The sequence below is a fragment of the Squalius cephalus genome (genome assembly GCF_949319135.1).
Source record: "Squalius cephalus genome assembly, chromosome: 4".
Lineage (NCBI taxonomy): Eukaryota > Metazoa > Chordata > Actinopteri > Cypriniformes > Leuciscidae > Squalius > Squalius cephalus.
The window spans coordinates 1,772,688-1,786,609 of NC_137125.1; positions in this window are offsets into that span (position 1 = coordinate 1,772,688).

Here is a 13,922-nt window from a genome sequence, read left to right on the forward strand (position 1 = left end):
TTACAGAGAGGCTTTAAAAGCTGCTAGATCTGCTTATTTTTCAACCCTATTAGAAGAAAATAAACATAATCCTAGGTATTTATTTGAAACGGTGGCTAAACTAACGAAAAATAAAGCTTCAAGCCCAGAAGTTTCCAAGCAACACAGCAGTAATGACTTTATGAACTTCTTCAATTATAAGATTGATAATATCAGGGACAAAATTATAACTATGCAACCGTCTACTACAGTATCGCATCAGGCAGTGCATTGTAGTCTCCCTGAGGAAAAATTTGATTCATTCGTTGCTATAGGAGAGGAAGAATTTACTAAACTCATTAAATCATCTAAATCTACAACATGTATGTTAGACCCTATACCAACTAAGCTACTGAAAGAAATACTTCCAGAGGTCATAGATCCTCTTCTTAATATCATTAATTCGTCTTTGTCTCTAGGATACGTACCAAAAAACTTTAAGCTGGCTATGATTAAACCGCTTGTTAAAAAAACGCAACTTGATCCTTCAGAATTAGTCAATTACAGGCCGATCTCGAATCTACCTTTTCTGTCAAAGATATTAGAAAAGGCAGTATCCTCACAACTGTGTTCCTTTCTTGAAAGAAATGATATCTGCGAGGATTTCCAGTCAGGATTTAGACCGTACCATAGTACCGAGACAGCTCTCGTTAGAGTCACAAATGATTTGCTCTTATCATCCGATCGTGGTTGTATCTCGCTATTAGTGTTACTTGATCTTAGTGCTGCATTTGACACCATTGACCACAACGTTCTTTTAAATAGATTAGAACATTATGTTGGCATTACGGGAATTGCACTAGCATGGTTTAAATCATACTTATCTGACCGTTATCAGTTTGTAGCAGTAAATGATGAGATGTCTCATCGATCACAAGTTCAGTATGGCGTACCACAAGGCTCAGTACTAGGACCGTTGCTGTTCACTCTGTACATGCTACCCTTAGGAGATATCATTAGGAAACATGGCATTAGCTTTCACTGTTATGCCGATGATACTCAGCTCTATATTTCTTCAAAACCTAACGAAACTTATCAATTCACAAAATTAACGGAATGCATAGCGGATATAAAAAATTGGATGACTTGTAATTTCCTACTTCTAAATTCTGAAAAAACAGAGTTTCTAATTATTGGACAAAAAACTTCCTCACGTAATAATCTAGAATACTGTCTAACACTCGATGGCTGCTCTGTTAAGTCTTCGTCGTCGGTTAGGAACCTGGGTGTGCTCTTTGATACCAATCTTTCATTTGAAAGTCACGTGTCTAGTATCTGTAAAACTGCATTTTTCCATCTTAAAAATATATCTAAATTACGCCATATGCTCTCAGTGACAAATGCGGAACAATTAGTTCATGCGTTCATGACCTCAAGGCTAGATTATTGTAATGCTCTACTGGGTGGTTGTCCTGCACGCTTAATAAACAAATTACAGCTGGTTCAAAACGCAGCAGCTCGAGTTCTTACCAGAACCAGGAAGTATGACCATATTAGCCCAGTTCTGTCAAAACTGCATTGGCTCCCTATTAAACATCGCATCAATTTTAAAATATTGCTGATTACTTACAAAGCACTGAATGGTTTAGCTCCGCAGTACTTGAGCGAGCTCTTAACGCATTATAGTCCGTCACGTCTATTGCGATCTCAAAATTCCGGCCAGTTGATAATACCTAGAATATCAAAATCGACTGCTGGCGGTAGATGCTTTTCCTATTTAGCACCAAAACTCTGGAACAGTCTTCCTACCATTGTCCGGGAAGCAGACACACTCTGTCAGTTCAAAGCCAGATTAAAGACACATCTCTTTGACCTAGCTTTCACATAATACATTATAGACTTCTATAATTTAATGTTAGGCTGCATAGATTAGGTCAGCCGGAACCGGGAACACTTCCCAAAAATCCTGATGTACTCGTTACATCATGAGAAGAATGGCATCTACGCTAATTTTAGTGTCTGTGTTTATCCCGAGGTTTTCCTGCAGCCTGCCGGATCCAGGCTGTATCCAGATCTGACGAAGGACCTTCGCCTGGACCGATGACAACGCAGTGCTGAAGTGCCAACTAGTCTCTCCCTATGGAGGATCCCACTACCACTCTACAGATAAGGCGTTGTCGGGAAAATCCGTTTCGCGTTCCTACCCCAAAGCAACAAAATAAAATAAAATTCTTTATCAAAATTTATAGGGAAAGACAAGTACTTTGTTTAGGCTTGGCTTGTAGGGAATTCCAAACCTGCGTATATTCAAACGCACATAACTATAGAACCCATTCTAAATGCTCATGTGAACGCCATCAGTGTTTCTCACAGGTTCGCGTTTAAAGTCTGTGTAGAGGGAATGGTGTCGTCTTAGCGGCCCCTAATTTAATAACAAATGATCATTGCGACGGAAGCAAATCAATCAAAACTAACTTTAGATGGAAATAACTTAACTCTGCTGTAAAGCCGAAACAATCTCTGTTACCTTAAATTATACGCTTATCTCTGTAAAGCTGCTTTGAGGCAATCTACGTTGTTAAAAGCGCTATATAAATGAAGATGACTTGACTTGACTTGACTAAAATGGTTTGATATTAGGTGTGTATACAGTATGGGACGTCCCCTATAAGAACTGGACATTCTTTTCTTCTACTTATTAGAAATGAGGTTTTATAGGTGTTTAAAGTAGAATAGTGGCACATATCTCCAAAATGCTACAGTAAAATGGTTTGATATTAGGTGTGTATACTGTATGGGACGTCCCCTATAAGAACTGGACATTCTTTTCCTCTACTTATTAGAAATGAGGTTTTTATAGGTGTTTAAAGTAGAATAGTGGCACATATCTCCAAAATGCTACAGTAAAATGGTTTGATATTAGGTGTGTATACTGTATGGGACGTCCCCTATAAGAACTGGACATTCTTTTCTTCTACTTATTAGAAATGAGGTTTTTATAGGTGTTTAAAGTAGAATAAAGTGACATATCTCCAAAATGCTACAGTAAAATGGTTTGATATTAGGTGTGTATACAGTATGGGACGTCCTCTATAAGAACTGGCCATTCTTTTCCTCTACTTATTAGAAATGAGGCTTTTATAGGCATCTAAAGTCAAATAATGAGACATATCTCCAAAATGCTGCAGTAAAATGGTTTGATATGAGGTGTGTATACTGTATGGGACGTCCCCTATAAGAACTGGACATTCTTTTCTTCTACTTATTAGAAATGAGGTTTTTATAGGTGTTTAAAGTAGAATAAAGTGACATATCTCCAAAATGCTACAGTAAAATGGTTTGATATTAGGTGTGTATACAGTATGGGACGTCCCCTATAAGAACTGGCCATTCTTTTCCTCTACTTATTAGAAATTAGGTTTTTATAGGTGTTTAAAGTTGAATAAAGTGACATAACTCCAAAATGCTGCAGTAAAATGGTTTGATATGAGGTGTGTATACAGTATGGGACGTCCCCTATAATAACTGGCCATTCTGTTCCTCTACTTATTAGAAATTAGGTTTTTATAGGTGTTTAAAGTAGAATAATGGCATATATCTCCAAAATGCTACAGTAAAATGGTTTGATATGAGGTGTGTATACAGTATGGGACGTCCCCTACAAGAACTGGCCATTCTTTTCTTCTACTTATTAGAAATGAGGTTTTTATAGGTGTTTAAAGTAGAATAAAGTGACATATCTCCAAAATGCTACAGTAAAATGGTTTGATATTAGGTGTGTATACTGTATGGGACGTCCCCTATAAGAACTGGCCATTCTTTTCCTCTACTTATTAGAAATGAGGTTTTTATAGTTGTTTAAAGTGGAATAAAGTGACATATCTCCAAAATGCTACAGTAAAATGGTTTGATATGAGGTGTGTATACAGTATGGGACGTCCCCTATAAGAACTGGCCATTCTTTTCCTCTACTTATTAGAAATGAGGTTTTTATAGGCATCTAAAGTCAAATAATGAGACATATCTCCAAAATGCTGCAGTAAAATGGTTTGATATTAGGTGTGTATACAGTATGGGACGTCCCCTATAAGAACTGGACATTCTTTTCTTCTACTTATTAGAAATGAGGTTTTTATAGGTGTTTAAAGTAGAATAGTGGCACATATCTCCAAAATGCTACAGTAAAATGGTTTGATATTAGGTGTGTATACAGTATGGGACGTCCCCTATAAGAACTGGACATTCTTTTCCTCTACTTATTAGAAATGAGGTTTTTATAGGTGTTTAAAGTAGAATAGTGGCACATATCTCCAAAATGCTACAGTAAAATGGTTTGATATTAGGTGTGTATACTGTATGGGACGTCCCCTATAAGAACTGGCCATTCTTTTCCTCTACTTATTAGAAATTAGGTTTTTATAGGTGTTTAAAGTTGAATAAAGTGACATATTTCCAAAATGCTACAGTAAAATGGTTTGATATGAGGTGTGTATACAGTATGGGACGTCCTCTATAAGGACTGGCCATTCTTTTCCTCTACTTATTAGAAATGAGGTTTTTATAGTTGTTTAAAGTAGAATAAAGTGACATATCTCCAAAATGCTACAGTAAAATGGTTTGATATGAGGTGTGTATACAGTATGGGACGTCCCCTATAAGAACTGGCCATTCTTTTCCTCTACTTATTAGAAATTAGGTTTTTATAGGTGTTTAAAGTAGAATAAAGTGACATAACTCCAAAATGCTGCAGTAAAATGGTTTGATATGAGGTGTGTATACTGTATGGGACGTCCCCTATAAGAACTGGCCATTCTTTTCCTCTACTTATTAGAAATTAGGTTTTTATAGGTGTTTAAAGTTGAATAAAGTGACATAACTCCAAAATGCTGCAGTAAAATGGTTTGATATGAGGTGTGTATACAGTATGGGGCGTCCCCTATAAGAACTGGCCATTCTTTTCCTCTACTTATTAGAAATTAGGTTTTTATAGGTGTTTAAAGTTGAATAAATTGACATAACTCCAAAATGCTGCAGTAAAATGGTTTGATATGAGGTGTGTATACTGTATGGGACGTCCTCTATAAGGACTGGCCATTCTTTTCCTCTACTTATTAGAAATGAGGTTTTTATATGTATCTAAAGTTGAATAAAGTGACATATCTCCAAAATGCTGCAGTGAAATGGTTTGATATGAGGTGTGTATACAGTATGGGGCGTCCCCTATAAGAACTGGCCATTCTTTTCCTCTACTTATTAGAAATTAGGTTTTTATAGGTGTTTAAAGTTGAATAAAGTGACATAACTCCAAAATGCTGCAGTAAAATGGTTTGATATGAGGTGTGTATACAGTATGGGACGTCCCCTATAATAACTGGCCATTCTTTTCCTCTACTTATTAGAAATTAGGTTTTTATAGGCGTCTAAAGTAGAATAAAGTGACATATTTCCAAAATTCTGCAGTAAAATGGTTTGATATGAGGTGTGTATACAGTATGGGACGCCCTCTATAAGGACTGGCCATTCTTTTCCTCTACTTATTAGAAATGAGGTTTTTATAGTTGTTTAAAGTAGAATAAAGTGACATATCTCCAAAATGCTACAGTAAAATGGTTTGATATGAGGTGTGTATACAGTATGGGACGTCCCCTATAAGAACTGGCCATTCTTTTCCTCTACTTATTAGAAATTAGGTTTTTATAGGTGTTTAAAGTAGAATAAAGTGACATAACTCCAAAATGCTGCAGTAAAATGGTTTGATATGAGGTGTGTATACTGTATGGGACGTCCCCTATAAGAACTGGCCATTCTTTTCCTCTACTTATTAGAAATTAGGTTTTTATAGGCGTCTAAAGTAGAATAAAGTGACATATTTCCAAAATGCTGCAGTAAAATGGTTTGATATGAGGTGTGTATACAGTATGGGACGTCCCCTATAATAACTGGCCATTCTTTTCCTCTACTTATTAGAAATTAGGTTTTTATAGGCGTCTAAAGTAGAATAAAGTGACATATTTCCAAAATGCTGCAGTAAAATGGTTTGATATGAGGTGTGTATACTGTATGGGACGTCCCCTATAAGAACTGGCCATTCTTTTCCTCTACTTATTAGAAATGAGGTTTTTATAGGCGTCTAAAGTAGAATAAAGTGACATATTTCCAAAATGCTACAGTAAAATGGTTTGATATGAGGTGTGTATACAGTATGGGACGTCCTCTATAAGGACTGGCCATTCTTTTCCTCTACTTATTAGAAATGAGGTTTTTATAGTTGTTTAAAGTAGAATAAAGTGACATATCTCCAAAATGCTACAGTAAAATGGTTTGATATGAGGTGTGTATACAGTATGGGACGTCCCCTATAAGAACTGGCCATTCTTTTCCTCTACTTATTAGAAATTAGGTTTTTATAGGTGTTTAAAGTAGAATAAAGTGACATAACTCCAAAATGCTGCAGTAAAATGGTTTGATATGAGGTGTGTATACTGTATGGGACGTCCCCTATAAGAACTGGCCATTCTTTTCCTCTACTTATTAGAAATTAGGTTTTTATAGGTGTTTAAAGTTGAATAAAGTGACATAACTCCAAAATGCTGCAGTAAAATGGTTTGATATGAGGTGTGTATACTGTATGGGACGTCCTCTATAAGGACTGGCCATTCTTTTCCTCTACTTATTAGAAATGAGGTTTTTATATGTATCTAAAGTTGAATAAAGTGACATATCTCCAAAATGCTGCAGTGAAATGGTTTGATATGAGGTGTGTATACAGTATGGGGCGTCCCCTATAAGAACTGGCCATTCTTTTCCTCTACTTATTAGAAATTAGGTTTTTATAGGTGTTTAAAGTTGAATAAAGTGACATAACTCCAAAATGCTGCAGTAAAATGGTTTGATATGAGGTGTGTATACAGTATGGGACGTCCCCTATAATAACTGGCCATTCTTTTCCTCTACTTATTAGAAATTAGGTTTTTATAGGCGTCTAAAGTAGAATAAAGTGACATATTTCCAAAATTCTGCAGTAAAATGGTTTGATATGAGGTGTGTATACAGTATGGGACGTCCTCTATAAGGACTGGCCATTCTTTTCCTCTACTTATTAGAAATGAGGTTTTTATAGTTGTTTAAAGTAGAATAAAGTGACATATCTCCAAAATGCTACAGTAAAATGGTTTGATATGAGGTGTGTATACAGTATGGGACGTCCCCTATAAGAACTGGCCATTCTTTTCCTCTACTTATTAGAAATTAGGTTTTTATAGGTGTTTAAAGTAGAATAAAGTGACATAACTCCAAATTGCTGCAGTAAAATGGTTTGATATGAGGTGTGTATACTGTATGGGACGTCCCCTATAAGAACTGGCCATTCTTTTCCTCTACTTATTAGAAATTAGGTTTTTATAGGTGTTTAAAGTTGAATAAAGTGACATAACTCCAAAATGCTGCAGTAAAATGGTTTGATATGAGGTGTGTATACAGTATGGGGCGTCCCCTATAAGAACTGGCCATTTTTTTCCTCTACTTATTAGAAATTAGGTTTTTATAGGTGTTTAAAGTTGAATAAAGTGACATAACTCCAAAATGCTGCAGTAAAATGGTTTGATATGAGGTGTGTATACTGTATGGGACGTCCTCTATAAGGACTGGCCATTCTTTTCCTCTACTTATTAGAAATGAGGTTTTTATAGTTGTTTAAAGTAGAATAAAGTGACATATCTCCAAAATGCTACAGTAAAATGGTTTGATATGAGGTGTGTATACAGTATGGGACGTCCCCTATAAGAACTGGCCATTCTTTTCCTCTACTTATTAGAAATTAGGTTTTTATAGGTGTTTAAAGTAGAATAAAGTGACATAACGCCTCGGTTACGACTGTAACCTCGGTTCCCTGAAGAGGGAACGAGCGTTGCGTCGAGAATGACGCTATGGGGAACGCTTTGCGTGATGACGTCTTGAAGCACATGTAAAATCAGTCCAATGGTGTGGCGGAACGTCAGAGGCGGGTGACGTCACGTACCAGGAAGCTATAAAAGCCGGCCTGAAACAGAAAACGAAAGCTTCGTATAGTCTGAAGTCGGGCTGACAGGCATGAAGGAGATATGGCAGGGCGACGCAACGCTCGTTCCCTCTTCAGGGAACCGAGGTTACAGTCGTAACCGAGGCGTTCCCTTTCAAGGGAACTCGCGTTGCGTCGAGAATGACGCTATGGGGAACGTCTATACCAACGCCTCCATAGCTACAAGTGTCTGTCCTGTGTGAAATCTGGAGAGCAGCACTAGGAAGACAGAACATGAGACCCTGGAGCAGAGTCTAGATCCAAAGAGTAGAACCTGACAAAGGTGTGCGGTGAGGACCAGCCTGCCGCATCACAGACGTCCTGTAAGGACACTCCTGAAATAAGGGCCTTAGAGGCCGCCATACTCCTCGTAGAGTGTGACCGGACAGCCAAAGGAGAAGGCTGCCCAGCCGCCTCATAAGCAAGTGAGATAGCCTCGACCACCCACTTGCTCATTCTTTGCTTAGACACCGGACCTCCCCTGTTAGGGGACCCAAAGCATACAAATAACTGATCACTTTTACGCCACAGGGCAGCTCTGTGGACATAAGCGTCTAATGCCCGAACTGGGCAAAGCAAATTATTAGCCTCCTGGTCCGCATTCTGAAAGGGAGGAGGACAAAAGGCCTGCAGAACAATAGGTCTGGCCACATTAGTGGGGACCTTGGGGATGTAACCCGGTCTAGGATGAAGAAAGGCTTTAACCATACCCGGAGCAAACTCCAAGCACGACGGAGCAACTGACAGCGCTTGGAGATCCCCTATTCTCTTAAGAGAAGAAATGGCGAGAAGGAACAGAGCTTTCAGAGTTAGGAATTTCTCAGGAACCTCCTCAATGGGCTCAAAGGGGGCCAGGGAAAGGCCTTGCAGTGCAATGGACAAATCCCAAGGTGGCACCCTAGAGCGAACTGCAGGCCTCAGCCTCCAAGTGCCACGAAGGAAACGAGATACCAAAGGGTCTTTCCCCACAGACATTCCACCCAAAGGAATGTGGTAAGCACCTATGGCCGCCACATAAACCTTTAAGGTGGACGGGGTCAGACCTGCAGTGAACCGCTCTTGCAGGAACTCCAGCACTGTACCAACTGGGCAGTTAACTGGGTCCAACCGACGGTCACTACACCAAGAAGTGAAAACTCTCCACTTCAGGGCATAAAGTTTCCTCGTGGAGGGAGCTCTGGACTGTAGAATGGTCTCCACAACCTCAGTTGAGAGACCTGACTCTATGAGCTGGGCCCCCTCAGAGGCCAAGCCCACAGGTTCCACAGTTCTGGCCGAGGGTGAAATATCGAGCCCTCCGCCTGGGACAGAAGGTCCCTCCTGACGGGTAGCTCCAGAGGAGGCCCGTCGAGGAGCGACACAAGATCGGGAAACCATACTCTGCCCGGCCAGCGCGGGGCTATAAGAAGCAGGCAAACCCGGTCCCTGCGAACTCTCTCCAGAACTCCCGGGAGCAGAGCAACTGGGGGAAAAGCGTACAGACGTAGCCTCGGCCACGTCTGCACTATAGCATCCAGTCCCAGAGGAGCTGGATGCGTGAGGGAGAACCAAAGTGGACAGTGAGACGTCTCTCGAGACGCAAACAGATCCACTTGAGCTTGGCCAAACTCCCTCCATATCAGCTCCACCACCTCGGGGTGGAGCCTCCATTCCCCGGGCCTCGGCCCCTGTCTCGACAGAGTGTCTGCTCCTATATTCTGAACCCCGGGGATGTAGGCTGCCCTGAGCGACAGCAACTTCCCCTGGGACCACAAGAGGATATGGCGTGCCAGATTGGATAATGGGCGCGAGCGCAAACCCCCTTGGTGGTTGATATAGGCGACTACCGACGTGTTGTCCGTATGCACTAACACATGGTGTCCCCTGAGATCTGTGATAAAGCTCCTCAGAGCCCGGAAGACAGCTAACATCTCTAGGCGATTGATATGCCAGGAACGATGATGGTCTTCCCACAGACCTTGAGATGAGCGACCCTCCAGGATCGCTCCCCAACCCGTGAGGGAAGCATCCGTCGTTAGCAGTTTGCGACGACAAGGAGCTCCCAACACTGGGCCCTGGGACAGGAACCACGGTTTCTTCCACATAACCAAGGCACGTAGGCATCGCCGCGTGACCTTGATTGTGCGAAAAGGGTTGCCCCTCGGGGAAAACCCCCTGGTCCTGAGCCACCACTGCAGGGGCCTCATGTGCAGCAGTCCAAAAGGTATCACGTTGGAAGCTGCTGCCATGAGACCCAACAGTCTCTGGAACTGTTTGACAGTGAGTAGCTGGCCTAGCTTTACACTTTTCACAGCTGCAAGGATGGACTCTATACGTGGCGGTGACAGGCGCGCCTGCATCGACACTGAGTCCCAAACCACGCCTAAAAAAGTGGTCCTCTGGAGTGGAGAAAGCACACTCTTCTTGGCGTTCAGCCGTAACCCCAGCTCTTTCATGTGGGCGAGAACAACATCTCGATGTTGAACCGCCAACTGATGCGACTGAGCTAAAATCAACCAATCGTCGATGTAGTTCATGATGCGAATACCCTGGAGGCGCAGCGGCGCCAGAGCTGCATCCATGCATTTGGTGAAAGTGCGGGGTGATAAAGCTAGGCCGAATGGAAGAACACGATATTGGTATGCTTTGCCCCCGAAAGCAAACCTCAGGAACTTCCAATGACACGGACGGATGGAAATATGGAAATATGCGTCCTTGAGATCTATCGTGACAAACCAGTCCTCGGACCTGATCTGTGGCACGATCTGTCTCAATGTTAACATTTTGAACTTGAGCTGCATGACTGAATCGTTCAGAACTCGAAGATCTAAAATGGGACGCAATCCCCCGTCCTTTTTCGGAACAATGAAGTACCGGCTGTAAAACCCGGTTTCCCTGTCGGAGGGAGGTACATACTCTAACAGAGTGTTCACTTCCTGTTCCATGACCAGAACCTGCTCGGGGCCCACCACTGTGGGCAGGACCCCCATAAACCGAGGTGGGCGTTTTTTGAATTGTATCTGATACCCTTTCTCCACGGTCTGCAGGACCCAACGAGAAACATTTGACAGTAGCTTTCACGCTGTCAAAGATTCTACTAGAGGTACCAGCCTCTCGAGACTGGTTTCTGGATTTTGTTGTTGTTGAGCAGTCAATTCGTCGCCCTGTAACGGCGCACCGGCAGGAAACGATCGAACAGACTGCTCTAACACCCTCCTCGGAGGGGGCGGGCATCCCGAGGCCACTACGTTTCCGGGTGGTCCTTGAGATATGTGCTCGCCGGAGACCGCTGCGCCCTGTAACACCGGAGGCGGCAGGGTTAGCAGAACGGTCCCCTGAGGGTACCGAAGAGAGACGGGCACCGTAAAAAGAGGTGTTAACCGCTCTGCTTCGGGGGGGACTACCCTCATTAGTCCTGAGCCCTCGGACATCAGGATTTCTTCCCAGCAGCCTTCTTGGCGGTAATAACGGTCCGCAGATCCGCTTTACCCCTCGAGGACTGCTGGGTTTGAGCGCGCCCTCCGTGTCCCCGAGATTTTTGTGCGGGAGCACGGGAGGACACGCTCTGTTTCTGAGTGGCACGGTGCTCAGCGCTCTTTTTAGAGGAGTGAGGCTGCTCCCGCTCAGCAGCCTCATAGAAAGAACGGCGGGGGAGAAGTTTCTGGAGAGCAGCAGCTTGCTTAGCGGCTTCTTGTGATTTTGCTACCGCAACACTAACTGCATCACCAAACAAACCAACAGTGGAGACCGGAGCATCTAAGAGAACATGCTTTTCTTTATCCTTGATATCACTTAGATTGAGCCACAGATGCCTCTCAGTGGCCACCAGGGCTGCCATAGACCGCCCGATAGATTTAGCGGTCTCCTTGGTGGCCCTGAGAGACAAATCTGTGGCTCTGCGAAGTTCGGCCACAGTGTCAGGACCAATTCCCCCGCCCTCCTCCAAATCTCCCAATAATTCAGCCTGATAGGCTTGTAAAATGGACATCGTATGCAGACACGCTGCAGCTTGACCAGCGGCTGCATACGACTTATGAACCAGGGAAGATGTTACTTTAACTGGCTTAGAGGGAAGTGTAGGAGCTTTCAGAGAAGATGCCGTTGCTGGAGAGAGATAGCCCGCAAGCGTATAACCATACTCTTTATATTTAGATATTGAGGAGTAGTGAGATGTTTGTGGTGTATAAACTCTGTGAGACACTGGTTTCGCCCACGATCTCGACACCTCGGTGTGGAGATCGTGGAAAAACGGCAGGCTCCTGCGCTGGGGCTGCGCACGAGATGGCAGGAAGCGTTCGTCGAGCTTACTTTTCGAACGAACGTCCTGCCTATCTTCTGGCCACTCAATAGACAGTCTGTCAACAGCTCTAGTAATGACATCGAGCAGTTCCTCAAACGCATGAGACTGAGGTGGCGAATCCTCAGACTCAGCTTCAATACTCACAACATCCAACTCCTCAGAGCTGGATAGTTGCAGTACTGGTACCTCTATCGGGGGGGAAGAAACCGCAGCGCGTGCTTCCACACCCTGATAAGAGGCACTGGATCTATCAGACGGATGCTGAGATAAGGCAGAGCCCGTCTCAACATCCACTGATAAATCCATCTGTGAACCCCAGGTCTGAGATCGACGCCGTGCCTCGGCAGCGGCGGGACCCGAGCCCTGGGGAGCGTGGTCGGGATTGAACCGAGCCAAGCGGGATCAGAGCGTACGCAATGGAAGCGCACAGCAATGCACACAGTCACCACCCTCGAGTGCTGACTGGGCATGCTCCTCTCCCAAACAAACAAACAACACAAAGAGTGTGTGTGTCACCTCCCGTTAAATAACGCGGGCAGGGATGGACACACACTCTAAACTGCTGCTTGCTCGCCATACTGATAATATATTGACAGACAACACCAAATAACAAGACAGATTTACACAGAGCGCAACTGAAGACTCAGAAAGCTTTTGTTTTCTGTTTCAGGCCGGCTTTTATAGCTTCCTGGTACGTGACGTCACCCGCCTCTGACGTTCCACCACACCATTGGACTGATTTTACATGTGCTTCAAGACGTCATCACGCAAAGCGTTCCCCATAGCGTCATTCTCGACGCAACGCGAGTTCCCTTGAAAGGGAACTCCAAAATGCTGCAGTAAAATGGTTTGATACTGTATGGGACGTCCCCTATAAGAACTGGCCATTCTTTTCCTCTACTTATTAGAAATGAGGTTTTTATATGTATCTAAAGTTGAATAAAGTGACATATCTCCAAAATGCTGCAGTGAAATGGTTTGATATGAGGTGTGTATACTGTATGGGACGTCCCCTATAAGAACTGGCCATTCTTTTCCTCTACTTATTAGAAATGAGGTTTTTATAGGTGTTTAAAGTTGAATAAAGTGACATAACTCCAAAATGCTGCAGTAAAATGGTTTGATATGAGGTGTGTATACAGTATGGGACGTCCCCTATAATAACTGGCCAATCTTTTCCTCTACTTATTAGAAATTAGGTTTTTATAGGCGTCTAAAGTAGAATAAAGTGACATATTTCCAAAATGCTGCAGTAAAATGGTTTGATATGAGGTGTGTATACAGTATGGGACGTCCCCTATAAGAACTGGCCATTCTTTTCCTCTACTTATTAGAAATTAGGTTTTTATAGGTGTTTAAAGTAGAATAATGGCATATATCTCCAAAATGCTACAGTAAAATGGTTTGATATGAGGTGTGTATACTGTATGGAACGTCCCCTATAAGAACTGGCCATTCTTTTCTTCTACTTATTAGAAATGAGGTTTTTATATGTATCTAAAGTTGAATAAAGTGACATATCTCCAAAATGCTGCAGTGAAATGGTTTGATATGAGGTGTGTATACTGTATGGGACGTCCCCTATAAGAACTGGCCATTCTTTTCCTCTACTTATTAGAAATTAGGTTT